Raw genomic sequence first — 19,554 nt, 5'->3', positions numbered from 1 at the left:
CTAATAGCAAAGAAAACCAATTTGTCTAAATCATAGTGAAACAGAAATCAGACATAATATACATAGAAGAATATGTGCCAGAGTAAAGGAGCTCTCCCATTGCAACTGGGATAACTTGGCTTAACCAAGAGAAGATCCTGGATGTCACCCAAAATGAAATTCCTTGAAGTCTCTGGTGTTAGAGCCATGATGGAGACTCTAACCTCCTCTTACAATCTCCTCTTAGTCTTTTCCTTCAGCAAACTGAAGTGAGATTGGCTTCTTCCGCCTTCCCTCTGGAAGCTAGAAGCCAGAAATTCAACCTTAAAGAGTCTCAAAGAAGACTGAAGAGGGCTGGAGCTGTCCTCTAGTTTCTCTTCATTAGGGCAGGGAATTCATCTCTACCAAGAAGAGAAGCCCATACCAATGGACTTTAGGATAGGGGTAACATTGGTAATGCGGATTTAAATTTTAAAGTGTGTCCTGTGTACATAATATTGAGTTTTGTTTTTAAGAGAGCCAGCTGTTAAACATTTTCCAGCATCCCCCTGCCTGGACCGTCATAAATGATTATCGATTAATTGATCTGTTGGCTCTCAAAATTGATACTGGGAATAATATTTTGTCAGGAAATTATTCCTGTCCCCAAACAAAACCACGAGAAAGCAGGGTAAAGTAAAGGCTATAGAATAGTGTCCACTTCCTCTTCCTTTCAGAGAATCACAATGTCAGAGTTACATAAGGAATCTCAGATTTTACCTTGTTTACCTAAACAGGAATTTCAGACATCTCCAATAAGTTGTCACTTGCCTCTGTTTATTGTTACTATTCATTCTTCATTTTCATAGAGGACAGGGTGATGTCTTGGATAAGTAATGGGGAACTTACTCCCTCCTGGAACACTCCATTCCTGTTATGGACCTCTCTAAGAGTTAGGAAGTTTTTCTAAGTGTTCAACTTAAATCTGTTGCTACAAATTTCATTCCATTGCAAATATCTCTCTTTGATCCTTTGGAGGTCAAGCAGAACAAGTATACTCCCCTCCTCTACTATACTACACTATAGCCTTTCAGATACTTGAAGGAAACAATATGCCCTCCCCTGTAAGTCTTCTCAGTGCTAAACATCTCCATTTTCATCAAGTATTCCTAGTACTGAGGGGTCTCTAGTCTTCCCATTATCCCAGTCACCCCCTCCAGCTTGTCACCATTTTCAGCAACAATAAAATTATTTTCTTGACTTCATAGGAAGTCATGTTTGATCACAAGCACCTCTACTGTGAATCTACTTTGAAAGTCTCCAATTTCCTAGAACCACAATTCTTTTTTCCCTCTCCTATTCCAAGGCAACTGTTTTTAATAGTGGGTCAAATAATATTCACAACTTTGTCTTTGTCTTACATTACTATCTCTTACGATCTCTTTCCCCACAATTCTGGTACTTCTCTTCCCCCCACCCCCATACACTTAATCTATTCCTTACTTGCCATTAAGATGATCTTCCTACTGTGCTTCAGGAGCTGGCCAAATGTTCTTCATAAATTAATTTTTGATAAGAAAGGAGATGACGTTAGTGTTTGGGAAATGCAGCATAAAATAATATCTTTTGTGATATGGCTCTACTATGCTATTCCAGTGAAGAGGTACTAGATTCTTTTTGATGTCTGGAGTCCTCTTTGAGGATCCAGAGGCTTTTCACCTGTAGGCTAGGAGCCCTGGACTAAAGGACACCAAAGGGGACCAACCAAATTGGAGGGTGAGAATACAGGTCATGTCCTAGGCTCCCCAGGCTTTATCTCAACACAACCATACCTACCCTTAACCACTAGCACTTTCCCATTCAGCCCACTTCATCTGTTGTACAAGCTCCCAAATTCTCTTCTGCCTACACACATAATTCTGAGTCTGCTATCTCCTCAGGATAGCTATAAACTGGTCTTTACCCAGACACGCAAAGCAGGAGCTGTTAAGGTACCATTAGGAAAATTTCTCCCATGTCAGATCACTTCCTGACTTCATCCAGCTTAGCTGGCAGACTCCATCTTTTGGAATCAGAGACTAGTCAGTAAAAAACCCCACTTTTCAACATGGGTGAGACAAAGTGGGTCTCATAGGCTAGCAAACATGAATAGGTTGTGATCTGCATTGTAGATTTCATTATAGCATCTTTGCCTTTACTCACCTATTCTTCTTTCTTCTTTTTGTCAAGGACATCACTATTTTTCCAGTCACTCCAGTTCACAGCCTTGGGGTCATCTTCAACACCTCTCTATCCTTTACCCCATATGCTCAGTCAATTACCAGATCTTGTCATTTCTACTTCTACACATCACTTACATCTTATCCCCTTTATTACACACCCACTATGTTACTTCAGGGTGTCCTCTCCTTTCACTTGGACTATTCTAATAGACACCTAATTGGTCTTCTAGCTTCAAATCTCCCCACACTAAGCCATTTCCCTAAATACAGTGCCCTTCTCTATAAACTCCTTATTGACTTGAAGATCAAACAGCATTTCATGCTAGGCAACTAGGTGGTACAGCATATATAGAATGCTAGACTTGGAATCAGGAAGTTGTTATTTAGTCATTTCATTCATGTCCAACTCTTTATGACCCCATCTGGGAATTTCTTGGGAAAGACACTGGAGGGGTTTGCATTTCCTTCTCCAGCTTATTTTATAGATGAGGAAACTGAGGCAAATAGAACCAAGTGACTTGCCCAGGGTCACACAAGCTAGTAAATTTCTGAGGTCACATTTGAACTCAGGTCTTCCTGACATCAGGGCGTATTGGTAGAGTGCCGAGACTAGAGTGAGTAAGACTCATCTTCCTGAGTTCAAATCTAAATTTAATTTAAATTTAATTTACTTTCATTTAAATTTAATTTATATACTAAAAAAAATTTTTAATGTGCATACTCTTTGACCCAGTAATACTGCTTCTAGGCCTGTAACTCAAAGAGTCATAAAAATGGGAAAAGGACCCACATGAACAAAAATATTTATAGCAGCTCTTTTTGTGGTGACCAAGAACTGAAAACTGAGGGAATGCTCATCAATTGGGGAATGGCTGAGCAAGTTGTAGTATATGAATGTAATGGAATACTGTTGTGCTATAAGAAATGATGAACAGGAAGACTTTAGAAAAAACTGGAAAGACTTATATGAACCGACACTGACTGAAGTGAGCAGAACCAGGAGAAATCTGTACATAGTAACACCCACAGTGTGCAAGGACTATTTCTGATAACCTTGGTCCTTCTCACCAATGCAAGGACTGAAACATTTCCAAAGTTCTCATGAAGCAAAATGCCATCCATATCCAGAGAAAGAACTATAGAGTTAGAATGTAGAGTGAAGCAGACTATTTTCTCTTTTGTTATGTTTTCTTTTGTTTGAGCTTTTCTCATGGTTTCTCCCATTCATTTTAATTCTTCTATGCAACATGACTAGTGTGAAAATGTGTTTAATAAGATTGTATGTGTAGAACCCAAATAAGATTGCATGTCATCTTGGGGAGGGAGGGAGAGAAAATTTAAAACTTATGGAAGTGATTGTTGAAAACTGAAAACAAATTAATTATAAAAATTTTTTTAAATGAATACAAGTCATTTTGTAAAATTAATGAGCAAAAGTTGAGAGCATTAAAGAAAGTCTAGTATTAAGGAGTAATCCAATTTATATCATTCACAGTTAAATTTATAGACATAAGCCATCAGAGCTAGAAGATTTGAGACTATCTTGTCCACCCCCACTCTCCATTCTACAGAGGAGGAAACTAAGGCCCAGAGAGGTCAATTCAATTTAATTCCATTGAACAAGCATTTATTATGCATCTCCTATGTGCTGGACACTGCTCTAGGTCCTTAGGATAAATCAACAGCTACAGCAATGACAAATCTAGTCCCTGCCCTCATGGACCTTACATTCTACCAGGAAGAGATAAAGCGTATACATAGAAAACTAATACAAAACATACAAAAAGCAATTTCTAATTCAGATCTAACATGAAAGAATGTGAGTTTCAGAGGGCACTAGAGAAGGATAGAGTAGAGTGGGTTAAGGACATGGGAAGGATGGGGCTAACATGAGTGGGTATGGGAGAGAGCGAGGGGTGATGGACCAGGCTTTGACTTGGGCAGCCCATGACTCAGAATCACAGGGATCCCAAGTGGAACCATAGGGCAGTAGATTGTCACAGTAGCAATCATAACATAAATTTGGTTATTAGTCCCTGAGCAAGAAGTTGAAAGCAAAGGAGCACAGGCAGATGGACATATATAGTAGTAGGAGGGCAGATAGTGAGACCCTGTTGCCGTCTGATGGTCAAGCCAGCTGTCAGTGAAATCTATGTATTGGCAGGGCCATGATATGAACCCAGATCTTCTTATCTCCAAGACGAGAGCTCTTTCTACTACACCTGCTGGAAAGCCAGAAATGAAGTCTCAGGAGGGTTTATGAAACACTTCAGAATTCATTGTCAAGTCATGCTTCAAAGTAAGCATAAAATTCACACATTCACTGTGGTGCTAGTTACCATAAATTACTTAAGTCAGGCTATTCAGAAACAGACTTTGATCTTTATGAGTCAAGTACTGTTAGTCACCTTAAAAAAGAGATATTGTTAAGAGATTTTTAGAATAAAATTAGCTGCCTTCTGTGGTGAAAACACCAGATTTACCAAGATAGCTGAATATAATTTCTCTTAAAAATTATTCCCTTCTTTAATATGTTTACTGGTACTTTCACTTGAAAATTATCTAGAAATCGAGTTTCTTTCTTATTCACTCCTATGTGTCCCAGAAATGAATTGACATCCTAAAATCTGGGAATCCTAAACTAGGAATCATTTCACATAGAAGTATGAACAGGATTCATACCTTCTGCAAATCCTGGGGACTTAGAAATGATTTAGAAAGTCCTAATCTACTGGGCACAGGAAAAGCTATAGGATAGGATTCATGGAACTTGAGATAAATTGGAAAGGACCATGGAGATCAAACGATTTAGTCCCCCTTTTTTGTAGACCGAAATGCAGCATGGCATAGAAGGTAGAGAGAATGGGATACATATACAATATAGAGGCGGTTCCTGCCCTATAGGGGCTCACAGTCTAATAAGAGAGACAGAGAGAGAAATGGTGGCCAGAGAAGAGCATTATGGTCTAGAAGCCAGAAAGGTAGTAAGTGGAACAACAAGGCAGTCAATTCATACAACCTTTCCTTGGCCTATGGTGGTGTTACTTTGCTACTTGGCACTACAGTTACAAAGAGAAGGTGGGGTAAGGGTCCCCAAAAGAAAGTGGAGCAGAAAAAAATAATTGGACCAAGAGGAAGCTGCATGATCATAGGGAGTACTTAGTGGAGTGGCTTAGTTCCTCCTAGACATAGTCCTAAGAAGGCCAGTTTGGAGGGTGGCAGAAAGCCAAGAAACCCTAAATTCAAGTCGCATCTCTGCCCCTGGGGCTGGCTGTTAACCTTGGGTAAATCATGTAGCTTCTGAATGCCCATACTGTTGCTCTGCAGGAGGCAAAAGAAATTTACATGAAGATTCTTAAATCTCTAAAAATCACTGGCCTGGTAAAGAGATTTTCCTCACCTTGAGTTCCCTATCCCAATAAAATTGTAAGGGCAGATCATTTTTTTAACACATGAGAAGACAGAGTCCTAGAAAAGTGACCTGCCTGAGAATCACATAGCAGGCAATACATTTAGAAAAGGTGTTGAAGGGAAAAAGATAAATCCTGTAATAGATATTTGGAGAAAGAGAGAAAGATAATCCAAATGTCAACAATCAAAGTATCAAGCCCCAGACCTGACCAAGGTCAAGAAGTAATCAATAAATTGTCTGCTGGGGGCAGAATAAGAGAAAAAATTAAAAGAATGGTCAAAGAGGAAACTGAATCTCCACCATGTTAACTCTGAATGGAAGGTCTTTCATAAACTTTTTTTTTTTAATGCTTTGTTCTTCCCATTTTATGGACAGAGAAACTGAGGTCTGGAGAAGTGATATGACTACAGTCACAGAGGGGAACCAAGGTGAAGACAAAATAGAATTTGCTGACTCCTAGACCAGGGCAAGAGTCAGGGATTCATCTGCTAAGGAATCTTGAGCCAAAAGATCTTTTGGACTTTACACCTACTCACTTCACCTCCATAGCCCCTTGATTGGGCCTCAGCTATGCTTAATATGGTATGTAGGCCCTTTAAACAAGCTGGATTTGGAAAGAATCTGCCTGGAGGCAGACTGTAGGAGTCCTGTCCCCACCCTCAATTTCAACCTCTCAGGGCCACCCCCTCACTTCCAAGCCCTATTTGGCTCTGAACCACCAGACCATCTGTATTCCTTGACAACTGTCAGTTTATGTTGACAAACTCTGCCTTATGGGAAGCTTTCCAGTGAGATTCATGGGCACCATCTTGTGGTTCCTTTGGATGTGGGCAAGACAGAGACATGAGATTGGAGGAGGATCAGGATCTGGGGCATGTTGGGTGTTTTTGATTTTTGCTTATTCGTATATTGTCTCCTCCATTAGACAATGAACAACCTTGCGGGCAGGATCCAAGTGTTTGCCAAGGATTAGCAGAGTCTGAGCTAGCATTTAATAAATATTCATTAACAAAAGCAATCCCTGTGGGTAGCTGCTTTTGCTCTTGATTTCATTAAATGGAGGCAACCGTCAAAGATAATAACTCCCATCTCTAGATCTCGTTAAGTTTTAAAATCTTAATTTTATCTCTCTCTTTTGATCTTACATTACATTCATTTCTAAATATATCCCGTCCTCTCCCCTCCCTCATGCCATCCCTTCTAACATCGAGGTGTCATAATGAATAAACCCTGTCCTTGAAGACAGGAAAGTCTGAGTTTAAAGTCTGACTCAGACACTTAATAGTTGTATGACCCTGGGCAAATCACTTAACCTTTCTAGGTTTCCTCATCTGGGATAATAATAGCACCTCCCTCACAGGGTTATTGTAAGAATAAAATAATATATGCAAAACAGTTTAAAATGATATATAAAATGTTAACTATAATTGTTACAGATAATTTTTTTCAAGAAGAGAAAAGCAATTCAGCCAAAAAAAAAAAACCCAAACCAAAAACATATTAGCCAAATATGATTGCGTATACAACATTCCATATCCTTAGTCTCCTACAACTAAAAAGGAGTGACAAAAGACCATTTTCATACCTCCTCTCCAGGGTCAAGCTTAGCCATTATAAATACACAGGGTCAGTTTCCCTTCCTTTTTTAAAAAGAAAATTCCTTCAGTTGACATGGCTTAGTCATTGTCTATATTGTTTTCCAGTTCTCCTTCTTTCACTCTGCATTAATTTACGTAAGTGCTCTCTGAACTCTTTATATTCCCTATTTCTTATTGAACAGCAATATTCTATTATAATCACAGAATCACAGAATATGAATGTTGGAAGGGACTTCAGTAGCTCTCTGGTTTAACCCATACATGAAAGGAATCCCCATAATAACACAGTGTACAAGTGGCTGTCTAAATTCTGCTTGAATACCTCATTGGGGGATCCCACCACCTCTTGAGACATCCCTTTCCCTCTAGGACATCACTGTTTTTTCCCTGACGTCATCTTGTTCTCTCTCCTCCTCTCTGACTACTGACTTCCCTGGCCTCCCTTACGTCCCAATGAAGATCCCACCTTCTACAGGAAACCTTTCCCAACCCCTTTAAATCCCAATACTTCTTTTATACCTCTTTTATTTTCTGTTTGTACTGAAAGCTTGCTTTGTACATATTTATTTGCTTCTTATCTCACCCATTTGATTGTAAGATCCTTGAAAGCAGAGACTGTCTTTTGCCTCTTTTTGTATCCCTAGTTCTTAGCACAGTACCCAGCACATAGTAGGTACTTAATAAATGTTCATTGATCAATTGACATCAAACCTAAACTGACCTGTTTGCAACTTTCACTTAGCGTTCCTGGTTTTGCTCTCTGAGGCAAAACAGAATAAATCTAAATCCTCTGTCACATGATAGCCCTTCAATACACTTTAAAACCTCTAATATGTCTACTGCACTGTTCGTAATTAATAATAATAATAGCTAATATTCATACAGCACCTGTGCCATTTATATAGCACTTGAGAGAAGTGCTTTATAATTATTATTTCATTATATCCTCACAACAATCCTAGGAGGCAGATGCTGTTATCTCTTTTTTACTGATGAGGAAACTGAGGCAAATAGAGGTTACATAACTTGTCCAAAGCCATACAGGTAGCAAGTGTCTGAGACTGGATTTGAACTCAGGTCTTCCTGGCTCTGAGTCCAGTGTTCTGTACAATATAGCACCACTTAGGTAATCTTCTTCATGTAAAACATCACCAGTTCCTTCAACTAATCCTCATTTGATATTTACTCTATGCCCTTCCTCACTTTAGTTGCCCTCCTCTGGAGATTATCCAGCTTATCAGTGTTTTTCTTAAACTCTGCTGCCCAGAACTGAACATGATATTCCAGATGAAGTCTAAAGAAGAGGCAAGTAGAAGACATAGTAAACAATGCTGAGCCTGGAATCAGGAAGACCTGAGTTCAAATCCAGCTTCAAACTTCCAGCTGCATGACCTTGAGCAAATCACTTACCTTCTGTTTGCCTCAGTTTCCTCAACTGTAAAATGGGGATAATAGTGGCACCTACCTCCCAGGGTTGTTGTGAAGATTAATAAGGCAATATTTGTAAAGTACTTGGCGCAGTACCCGACACATAGTAGGCTCTATATATCATAGTCCAATGGCAGGACAGAGTCAAAATGACTGGCAATGACTCAGGATGCATTGGATGACCTTGGCATCTTCCATGTCTAACAGAGCTCTAAGCACTCCACATTGCCTGTTTCAGCTGCCTTCATGGCCGTTGGAACAAATTGTTCTCATCCACCCATTCTACCAGAGGAAGTCTTCACATGCTTGGGGTAGACACCCCTCCTAACTCATCAATGGGTTTGAGACCCCTTGGTTACCTTCAACCTGGCCAGTCTGCTAAAACGGTTTGCCTGGGTGTGGTGACTGTGCATGCTGCAGCTTCTTGGAGCCACAGGTGAGAGTTGGGTGGAACAGGGGACACCAAAGCTGGAAAAAGCCAGGAATAAGGCTCAGCAGCCATCACACCAAAGTAGGGTCAGATAGAGAAAGGAGGAAATCACCCTCTGTCAGAGAAAGTCTAAACTTTGCATTCATATTTAAAGCCTATCCACACTCTGACACCAACCTGCCTTTCCAGTTTTGACTCCTAAAACTCACTTATCCCTGAACTACAAAAAAACTTAGGCCTTCCTATCTTCATTCCTATGTGTGTATTAAGTGCCAAGATGCTAGCTATCATCTGCAAATGTGATGAACTATCATCTATGAACTATGAACTATCATGCAGATGAAGCTATCATCTGCAAATGTGATCGCTACCTTTACCCAAGTCATTGATAAAAATGTTAAGTTTAGAGAGTCAAACACAGATTCCACCAGAGGCCTCCTGCCACAGTGACACTGAACCATTAACAACTGCTCTTTAAATCTAACCATCCAACTAGTTCATCAGCCATTTGATTATCTTGTTGTCTTATTCACATCTTTCCATCCCCATAAGAAACCTATGAGATACTTCATCAAAAACTTTACCAACATCTAGGTAAACTATCTCCATAGCATTCCCCTCATCTACCAGTTTAGTGATCTCATTGAAAAAGAAATGAGGCTAATGTAGCATGACTTGTTCTTCACGAAGCCCTTCATAATCACCACTTTCTTAACTGGATGTTCGCCAACCATCACTTTAATGATCTGAACTAGAATTTTCCCAGGAATCAAAATTACGCTCACTAACCTAGAATTTTCAGACTCTATTATTTTCCCTTTTTGTTTTTTTTTAAAATGGAGATGACATTTGCCCTCCTTCCCCATTTCTCATGATCTTTCAAATTTTAATGATAGTAGCTCAGCAATCATATCTTCCAATTCTTTAATTCAACAAGGGCATTTACCCTCTCTCATAGTACCCCCTTGCTTATCTTGGGTATCAACTCCCTATTAGTCAGTTTTGTTCTGGTTTTTTTCCCAATATGACTTTTAAAGTACCTCTTTCTGTTGTCCTTAGCTTACCTGTCTAGGCTCTGTTCATTCTGAACTTTAACATTCCTAAGACCATGTCACACTCATATTTATTTTCTGTGGCCTGGCCTTGTTCCTATCTGCTGTACCTTTCCTTTTTCCTATCTACTGTACCTTTCCTTTAAAATTCAAAGTTGGTTGGTGGGTTCCCTGTGTGTACACATAGGTCTCTTTCAACAAATCCTATTTTCCTTCCTCAATGGAATTGTTTCCTTTTGGGTGTTCAAATTTTCATTCCGGAGCATCTCCCATTCCTCCCAGGCTGGCTTCACCAGTAGCTTTTTATTTTGTGTCATTCTACCCAGCTTTGCTCTCATACCTATAGAATTCGTTTTCCCAAAATCTAGGGCACACATAACTTCCTCTCCTCTGTCATAAACTCTTAGATAAAGTGGTTATTTTTTCCCCTTCAGGGTTTTCTTCCCTTTAACCCCCTGCTCCAAACCAATTCCTCCCTGTTAGTGAGAATCAGATAGAAAATAAAATATATTCTTATTGGTTTCTCTACTTTTTGAAGGATTAAATTATCACTGAGTCAAGTCAAGAAATTATTAGCTGATGTACCTTTGAGAGAGAGAGAGAGAGAGAGAGAGAGAAAGAGAGAAAATTTTTCCATTCTGGAATAACTAAAGTCCCTCATCACTACTGTATCATACCCTTGTGCCAGGTTTATCATCTCTTTGCCAAACTCCTAATCTATTTCCTTCTTTCGTCAGAGTGATCTATAATATTCTCCACTGACAAAATTGTCCCCGCTTCTCTCTCCTTAGACCTTCTCCCCAAATATTCCCTGTTGTTGCCCCTACCCTCTGATTCCTAGATTTCCTCTCATGAGGATACCTTCTTAATACAGGATATCCTAAAAATCTTAGTGCAGTTTTAAGCTTTAATAGCCTATATTAATTTAACAGCTTAAATTAAAACGATTAAAGGTTTAAATTGCACTAAGACTTTTGGGACACCCTATATGTGGCATTAGCTTTCCTTATCTTTCATCTGTCCTAGTCCTTTGTGGTTTTTTCCCACAATAACATTCTGATTTAGATAGAAAATGTATTATTTTTCCTTTTTTAATTCAATTCAATTCAACAAGTTATGTGCCTACTGTGGATATAAGGTACTATGATAGGAACTGAATGACCCTCATTTAGCATTCTCTTGGTAAAGATTTGGAAGTGATTTGCCTTTTGCTTCTCCAGCTCATTTTACAAATGAGTAAAGTGAGGCAAACAGGGTTAAATGACGTGTCCAGGGTCACACAGCTAGTATCTGAGGCCACATTCAAACTCAGGTAGTTGAGCCTTCCTGACTCCTAGTCCAGCACTCCATCTACTGTGTCACCTAGCTGCCCAATTAGGCACTGAGGAAGTAAGGCAAAAAAGTGAACCACTTCCTGCCCTGAAGGGCCTTACTTGGGGTGGGGGAGGGGGGAAGGAGGGAGAAGATAATTCATGGTTGTTTTGTTTTCTTTGTTTTTGAACCAATGATTTCATCTGTTTTGGCAGTTCACTTGAAGAAATTACCATTGTGACCAATAATAAAATGTTACTTGGGGCACTGAGAAATTGACACATAGCTGTTATGGGTCAGAGGCAGGACTTGAACCCAGGTATTCACAAAATAATTTCAAGAGGTAGCAGGCACTGATGCCTGGGTGGATCAGGAGAAACATACTGAGAAAGATTTAGTGACTTGCCCATGGGGCCATCAGAAAGGGAATTCAGACATAGGTTTTCTGACTCAGAATCCTGCATTCTTTCCACTATGCCACGAGGTTCCCAAGGAATATTCATTCAGATTGTGTGGTCCTTTTAGTCGTGTCTGACTCTCCGTGACCCTGTGTGGGATTTTCTTGGCAGGGATACTGGAGTAGCTTGCCATTCTCTTCTTCAATTCATTTTACAGGTGAGGAAACTAAGGCAAACAGAGTTAAGTAAGTTGCCCAGAGTCACACAGCTAGTAAGTGTCTGAGGCCAGATCTGAACTCAGGAAGATGAATCTTCCTGACTCTGGGCTGGGTGCTCTATACACTGTGCCACCTATGTACTATGGATAGGGGAAACAAAATACAATCCAAATAGATAAAAATGAATATACATGAAACAATGGTGAACAGTACATAGTTAAATGCTAAATGGTGAAAAAGAAACTGCAAATCGTGTAGGATTTCCGAGGAGATGATTTTCATACATATTATCACATTTGAGTTTCATAATAATGCTGAAATAAAAGTGATATAGATATTATTATCCTAGTTTGCATATGAATCTCAGACCTTCAAATTATAATTATTGCCTGGTTTTTCATGTTTTTACATCCACTTCTCTAACACTGTACCTTGCACCTAGTACCACCTTCAAATAAATACATGTTGAACGAAATTCCTCAAGCTGATATAACTTGAATCAGAGATTTTGTTGTATTTATTATGGGGGAAGGGAGGAGGGGTTTGAATTCAACCTGTGATCTCTTTGGTGTAGGGAATTTCAGGTGAGGAAGCTCCATCAACCAGTGCCTATCAACTCCTCCTCCACAATTTAGTCTTAGAGAGTTGCGGCAGCACTGAGAAGTCTAGTGCTTTGCCCAGAGTCACACAGACAATATTTGACGGGAGTAGCACTTGAATCCTTCCTGATTCCAAGGTCAACTTTAGCCTCTCCACCAAACTGCCTTTCAGATTTATCATTAGTAGGACCACAGTACATAGTGTGCTCTGAATATTATTATTATTGAATCCTAGTTTTAGAAAAAAGATCGTAGAACTCAGTTTAGACTCCAATAGTGAGCATGTGCCTGAAATATCCAGCTCTGCCGTTAAATCTAATCTTGGGCCAATCACTTAACCTCTTGATGCCTCATTTTTCTTATTTGTAGAATACAGAATCGGACTAGATAATCTCCAAGTTTTATTTTAGCGTGAAATTCACAATCATTGTCTCTAAAATTATGAGCTAATATATATTGCATTCTTTAGAGTAATATATAAATATTAAGTAGTTGTTGTTGTTCAATACCATGTAAAGCACTTTGTATGCCTTTAAAGCGCTGTATAAATATTACGTAGTAATTGTTGTTGTTTATATAAAGAACTTTCACCCCTTTAAAATATTATAGAGTGGTGGAAACTGGGCATAGACCAATGCCTGATACCACACATCAGAATAAAGTTCAAATGGGTATACAATTTGGGTATAAAGGCTGATACTGTAAACAAATTAGGGGAGCAAGGAAGAGTGTATTTGTCAGATTTATGGAGAATGGAGAAATTTATGAACAAGTAAGAGATAGAGAACATTATGAAGTGCAAAATGGATAATTTTGATTACATGAAATTGAAAAGTTGTTGCACAAACAAAGCCAATGCAACCAAGATTAGGAGGGAAGCAGAAAACTGGGAAAGAATTTTTGCAATTAGTGTCTGTGAGGAAGGCCTCATTTCTAAAATATACAGAGAATTGAATTAAAAGAATACAAGTCATTTCCCAATTGATAAATAGTCAAAGGTTATGAACAGGCAGTTTTCAGAGGAAGAAATTAAAGCAGTCTCTAGTCATATAAAAAATATTCTAAATCGCTATTGATTAGAGAGATGCAAGTCAAAAAAACTCTGAGATACATCACACCTATCAGATTGGCTAACATGACAAAAGAGGAAGATGATAAATGTTGGAGAAGATGTGGGAGATTTGGAACACCAGTTCATTGTTGTTGGAGCTGTAGGCTGATCCAACCATTCTGGAGAGCAATTTGGAACTATGTGCAAAGGACTACAAAAATGTGCATACCCTTTGACTCAGTAATATCGCTTCTAGGGCTGTACCCCAAAGAGATCATAAAAATGGGAAAAGGACCCACATGAACAAAAATATTTATAGCAGCACTTTTTGTGTGGTCAAGAACTTAAAATGGAGGGGATGCCCATCAATTGGGGAATGATTGAACAAGTTGTGGTATATGAATGTAATGGAATACTATTGTGCTATAAGAAATGATGAGCAGGTGGACTTCAGAAAAACCTGGAGGGACTTGTATGAAATGATGCTGAATGAAGTGAGCAGAACATTGTGCACAGTGACAGCTACAGTGCGTGAGGATTGTTTATAATAGATTTGGCCCTTCGCAGGAGTGCAAATACCTAAAACATTTCCAAAGGACCCTTGATGCAAAATGTCATCCACATCCAGAGAAAGAACTATAGAGTTGAAACTCAGAATGAAGCAGACTATTCTCTATTTCGTTATTTTTTGTTTTGGTTTGGTTTTTCTCATTCATTTTAGTTCTTCTGTGCAACATGACTAATGTGCAAATGTGTTTAATAAGAATGTATGTGTAGAACTCATATAAAATTGCATGACATTGTGGGAATGGAGGAGGGAGAGAGAGGGGAGAAGAATTTAAAACTTACGGAAGTGACTGTTGAAAACTGAAAACAAATTAATTATTAACCAAAAATAAAGTATTGTATAAATATTAAGCAGTTATTGTTGTTGTTCAATACTTGGTTGATTTGATAACAAAATAGCTGGTCAATTCCTCAAAAATAATTGAACTATTTGCTAAGCTGTATTACTTTGTCATTTGATTAAACGAAATAGTCTTGGACTGAACTGATACATCAATAAAATAAAAACAGACTATGTAAAAACAGTTGAAAGTTCCCAAAGACATTTGATTTTTTTCTTAAATGATAGCTCTTTCCCAGACCTATGATTTCATTGGCTAGAGCAGCTCCCAATGAAAAAATTCCTTTTACCAATGCTGAACTATAACTCATCTTACAGAATTACCTGGGGGTACTTAAGAGGTTAAATGACTTGCCTTGCCTCACAAAACCAGTATAAAAGTTGTCACGTGAATCCCATTAGACAGATCTTCCTGGCTTTCCATACACTATACCACCTCTGTGAGGCCTCTAAATGAACAAAAGCCAGAGCAGGGCTGTCTCAGAATTCTCTCTCTTGGCATGCCTAGCAGCATCAGCACTTTAACGTGGTTGAGAAGCTATGGGTACAGGCTAGGATGTGATTTTTTGTTCAGACAGATCCAGGCGTGCTTGCTCCACCTCCATGTGAAGACCCAGGTTGGGGGTGGGGGGGAGAAATCTGTTGCTTAACTGGAAAAGAACAAATCTTCAATTAATTGTTCCCTAAGGGGATCACAGGAGCGGAGTGAGTCTTCCATGAAATTTTCCATCTGCAAATGACTGTGAAAATGGTTGGGGAAGGAGGTTACATTTTTCTATTTCCAAGATGATCCTATAAAACTATGAGAAGGGAAGATTTTATTTTAAACTAACCAGATGACTCTGATCTTTTCTTCTCATTGGCAGTCCAAGTATAAAAATGCCTTCGATAGCTTTAACTTTCACCACGTTATTAGAGATTACTGAAAAATGATATTGTAATATTTTCCTGGCTTAGCACTTCATACGCCTTGAGGCCGAACATATCCTTTTCCTTGGCCAAAAGGGGTAAGCAGAAGTCTCTGGACCTTTCCAAGGGAAGTCCTGAGACTTCCCTGCTCAACTTCACTGACTCACTCATCTTGATCCCTTCCTAATAGCCTCCAAGAACCTGAGTCTACTGCATCCAGATAACTGTCCCAAAGCAACTAACCAAGAGAACCACCAACTCAGAGAAGGTTTGAGAAAAGAATACATCCCTCACTCTTCTTTGTAGTCTATTGGTGAAGAATAACAAAAGATAAGATTTATATAGCGCTTTAGGTTTTGCAAACTAATTTACATATATTATCTTATATGATCCTTGTAACAACCCTATGAAGTAAGTGTTATTATTATCCCCATTTTATAGAGGAAGAGAGTGAGGTCGAGAGAAATTAAATGACTTTAAAATTTTATGTTTTAGTATTGCATGTTCTGTCTGATTAGAGGGATATTCCAATTATTTTACTTCATTGCTTTTTTTTCTCCTTTAAAAAATTATTAGTTACAAAAGATGGCTATTTGGGTAGAGGAGGGGAGAGGAATATATCTCAAATGAAAGTAGTATAAAAACGGAAGATGGCCACAAAAAATTTTTTAAAAGGTGGATACCAAATATATGAACAAGTCTCATTAGAAACTGTCTCTTTAGGAATTTGTCTCAGGATTGGACTGACTCAGAGCAGCCCATAGCTGCCCTGGAGCTGTGTGAAGTTGGAGCAGCTGGGAGAAAGAGAGATAGTACCATGAATCAGGGGAGAGTCAATATCTTGCTGCCATCAGAAACATATCTAGAGAACCTTCCTGGTGGATTCTTTTGGGACTTTCCTCACATTGTCATGAGTAGGCCACCAAATTTAACAGAGAGAAAGAGAAATATTGCTCTGTTCAATCATCATCATCTTCATCCAGGCAACTAGCATAAGTATTATATTCATTTGATATCCATGGGGATGTATTGGGGAAATGACTCAGGGTGGGATAAGAAAAGGAGTAACTGCTGAGTGATGGAGCATTTTAACTCTAGCTCAGTCATTGTACTCTAAGGATCATCTCAGCCCAAGTGACTTAGTTTCTTGGCTTTAACAGTAACACAAGAATCAGAGCAACTGCACCAGCCTTCTACTTGTCCTCTGATCTTTTAAAGTTCTGACTCCTCTTTTTATCCAATTCCTGGCTAGAACACCAGGCCTGAAATCAGAAGGATCTAAATTCAAATCTGGTCTCAGATACTTTATAGTTGTGTAACCTTGGGCAAGTCATCTAACCCTATTTGCCTCAGTTTCTTCATCTGTAAAATGAACTGGAGAGGAAATGACAAACCACTCTGGCATCTTTTTGCCAAGAAAACCTCAGATAGAGTCATAGTCAGACTCAACTAATCAACAAAACAACAACCTATCCTATGGGCACTAGTTTATCTTATCTCTTCCAGAAGGAAATATTTCAGTACCTGTTGATCAGAGGATCATCGGTTTGGAATTGGAAGGAACTTCAGAAGTCATCTTGTCCAACCCCCTCAAGTGTAGATGAGGAAACTGAAATCCCTTACCCAAGATCACCTAGCTAATGTGTCAGAAGTCTTCAATTTTGGCCTCTTTTCTGTCTCCCAGGACTCAGAAGCCATTATAGTCTCACTTCTTCCTTTTATAATTGACAAAACTGAGGCCAGAAAGGTTAAAAAGACTTGCCCAAGCTTACATAGATATTAAGTTGAAGAACTAGAATTCAAACCCAGGTCGTTGGACTCTAAATTGAGGTCTATTTCCATTGGATCATGCTGCCTCTCTTCCCCTAGACTTTCTTTACAGCACTTATGGTTTACCCCACACACAATCTGTCACTTCAGCATAAATAGTCTTATACCATTTTCTAATTATTTCATTTGTCAGGTTTCCTTAAAAAGAATGTAAGCTCCTGGGGGCACCATATTTATATTTCTCTTGTATTTGCACAGAGGATAGTGCAATGTTCTATTTGTGCATAGTAGATGCTCAATATGGGGCAGTTGGATGACTCCATGGATAGGATGCTGGGCCTGGAGTCAGGAAGACCTGAGTTCAAATTTGGCCTCAGATACTTACTAGTTGTGTGACCTTGGGCAGGTCGCTTAACCCCTATTTACTTAAGAGGCAGTTAGGTGGCTTAGTGGATAGAGAGCTGGGTTTAGAGCCAGGAAGACCTGAGTTCAAGTCTGGTCTCAGACACTTACTACCTCTGTGACCCTGGGCAAGTCACTTAACCTCTGTTTCCTTTAATCCACTGGAGATGGAAATGGCAAACCACTCCAGTATGTTTGCCAAGAAAATCCTAGGGAAAGGATGGTTCTCAGGGTCACAAACGTGACTGAACAATAACAATGACAAGATGGCAATATAAATACTTGTTGATTGACTGATTGAATTGATCCCGAGTGTTGTGCTATATGCAAAACATGGTGTCCTTTTCTCTACCTAGTCATTGGCCTCAGAAGCAAATGGGTGGATTTACCCATTTCTCTAAGAAATTAGAAAGACTCTGTCTTGGAAAATTCACAATATAATTAAGGTCAGACTAGTTCTTGAGAGAAAGATTTTATATTTGATGTTTGGAGATTAGAAGTATGACATTTCCATAGTTCCCTCCTCCATAAATCTGCCCTAATATGTCTCAGCTGTTTTAGATCTCTTCCTAGAAGGGACCCCTCTGACTTCTTCCCCAAAAGGAAGTATTAATTCCTGGGTTCATTTCAAAAGTATGCCTCACGTCTAATTTCAATATATCAATACCTGTCCCTAAGGAACAAGTATGATGGTTTTGAAAAAACAAAACTGATACATTTTGCCAAAATCCCCAGATACTGAGAACCTGGACCATAAATCCTTGGGAAATATCGGAAATGGTTCTTCTACCCTAAGCTAATTCTGTCCTGGGAGCCCAGTATGACTTTGTTTACAGGAGCTAGCAGCTGGTTGGTCTAGTTATCTACAGGCTGCTCTATGTAATTAAGTTCATCATCACGAAAAAATTAATGACACCCACCAAAATCAATCCAAATGAGGAGACAACCAATAAATGCATTCCTCTCAACTCCCATCCCAAAGAAGCAGATAGGAAATGGCTCAGAAGGAAATGAAACATTTCAAGGGAAATCAAGTGATCTGAATTCCCAGGTCTGAAAGAATTAAAAGGAGTGGGAAGGTGGAGGTGGAGAGAAGAGTCAGGTAATTCAGGTAGGACAGATCAGATCCAGAGTGTAAGTTCCTGTAAAAGGCTGGACGAAACTCACTAGTCACTCTTCATTCAGAACTGAAATTCCTGAAATGATCAAATGTTTACTGCATTTCCATATTGTTAACCACCAGAATAAAGGAGGAGATCTGGAAGACAATTGTTGCTACAGAGGTAATCATTGTGTTTAAGGGAAGGCTAGAGAAAGTGAGAGGAAAAAATGACCAAAGGACACTGAATTAAATACTAGGGAGACTTAATAGTGGTATATCGACAAAACAAAGGACTAGAATAGAGGTTCTTTAAGCATTTTTCTTCTTAAGCATTTTTTTCATCACGAAATTGACCCCTTTGGCAGTCTGGTGATACCTACGCACTTCTTCTGAGAAAAATATTTTTTTAAATAATTGAAGGAAATGCTAAATTTCAGTTAGAAGTTAGTGAAGATTTTTCCATCCAAGTTCATAGACCTCCATGAACTCTATCCATAGACTTGAAGTTAAGAACCCTTAAGCTAGAGCAGAAGTTCCCAGACTTATTCGACCTACTGCCACCTTTAAAAAAATTACTGTGTCCCTCCAGAAATCTACTTTCTTTAACAGTTTTTTTGAAATTTGCATCATTTCAAAAAAATGTTTTAAATGACACATCTTAAGTTTAATAATTTATGGCAAATTTGTGGGGTTTTTCCTGCACTAAAATTTTGATGATGCAATATTGCATCATATAACCACATAGTATTGTATTGAAAACAAGTCATTACATGCACGTATTCCTACT

Source organism: Notamacropus eugenii, chromosome 3 (genome assembly GCF_028372415.1).
Source record: "Notamacropus eugenii isolate mMacEug1 chromosome 3, mMacEug1.pri_v2, whole genome shotgun sequence".
Taxonomy (NCBI): domain Eukaryota; kingdom Metazoa; phylum Chordata; class Mammalia; order Diprotodontia; family Macropodidae; genus Notamacropus; species Notamacropus eugenii.
This window is presented reverse-complemented; position numbering follows the sequence as displayed.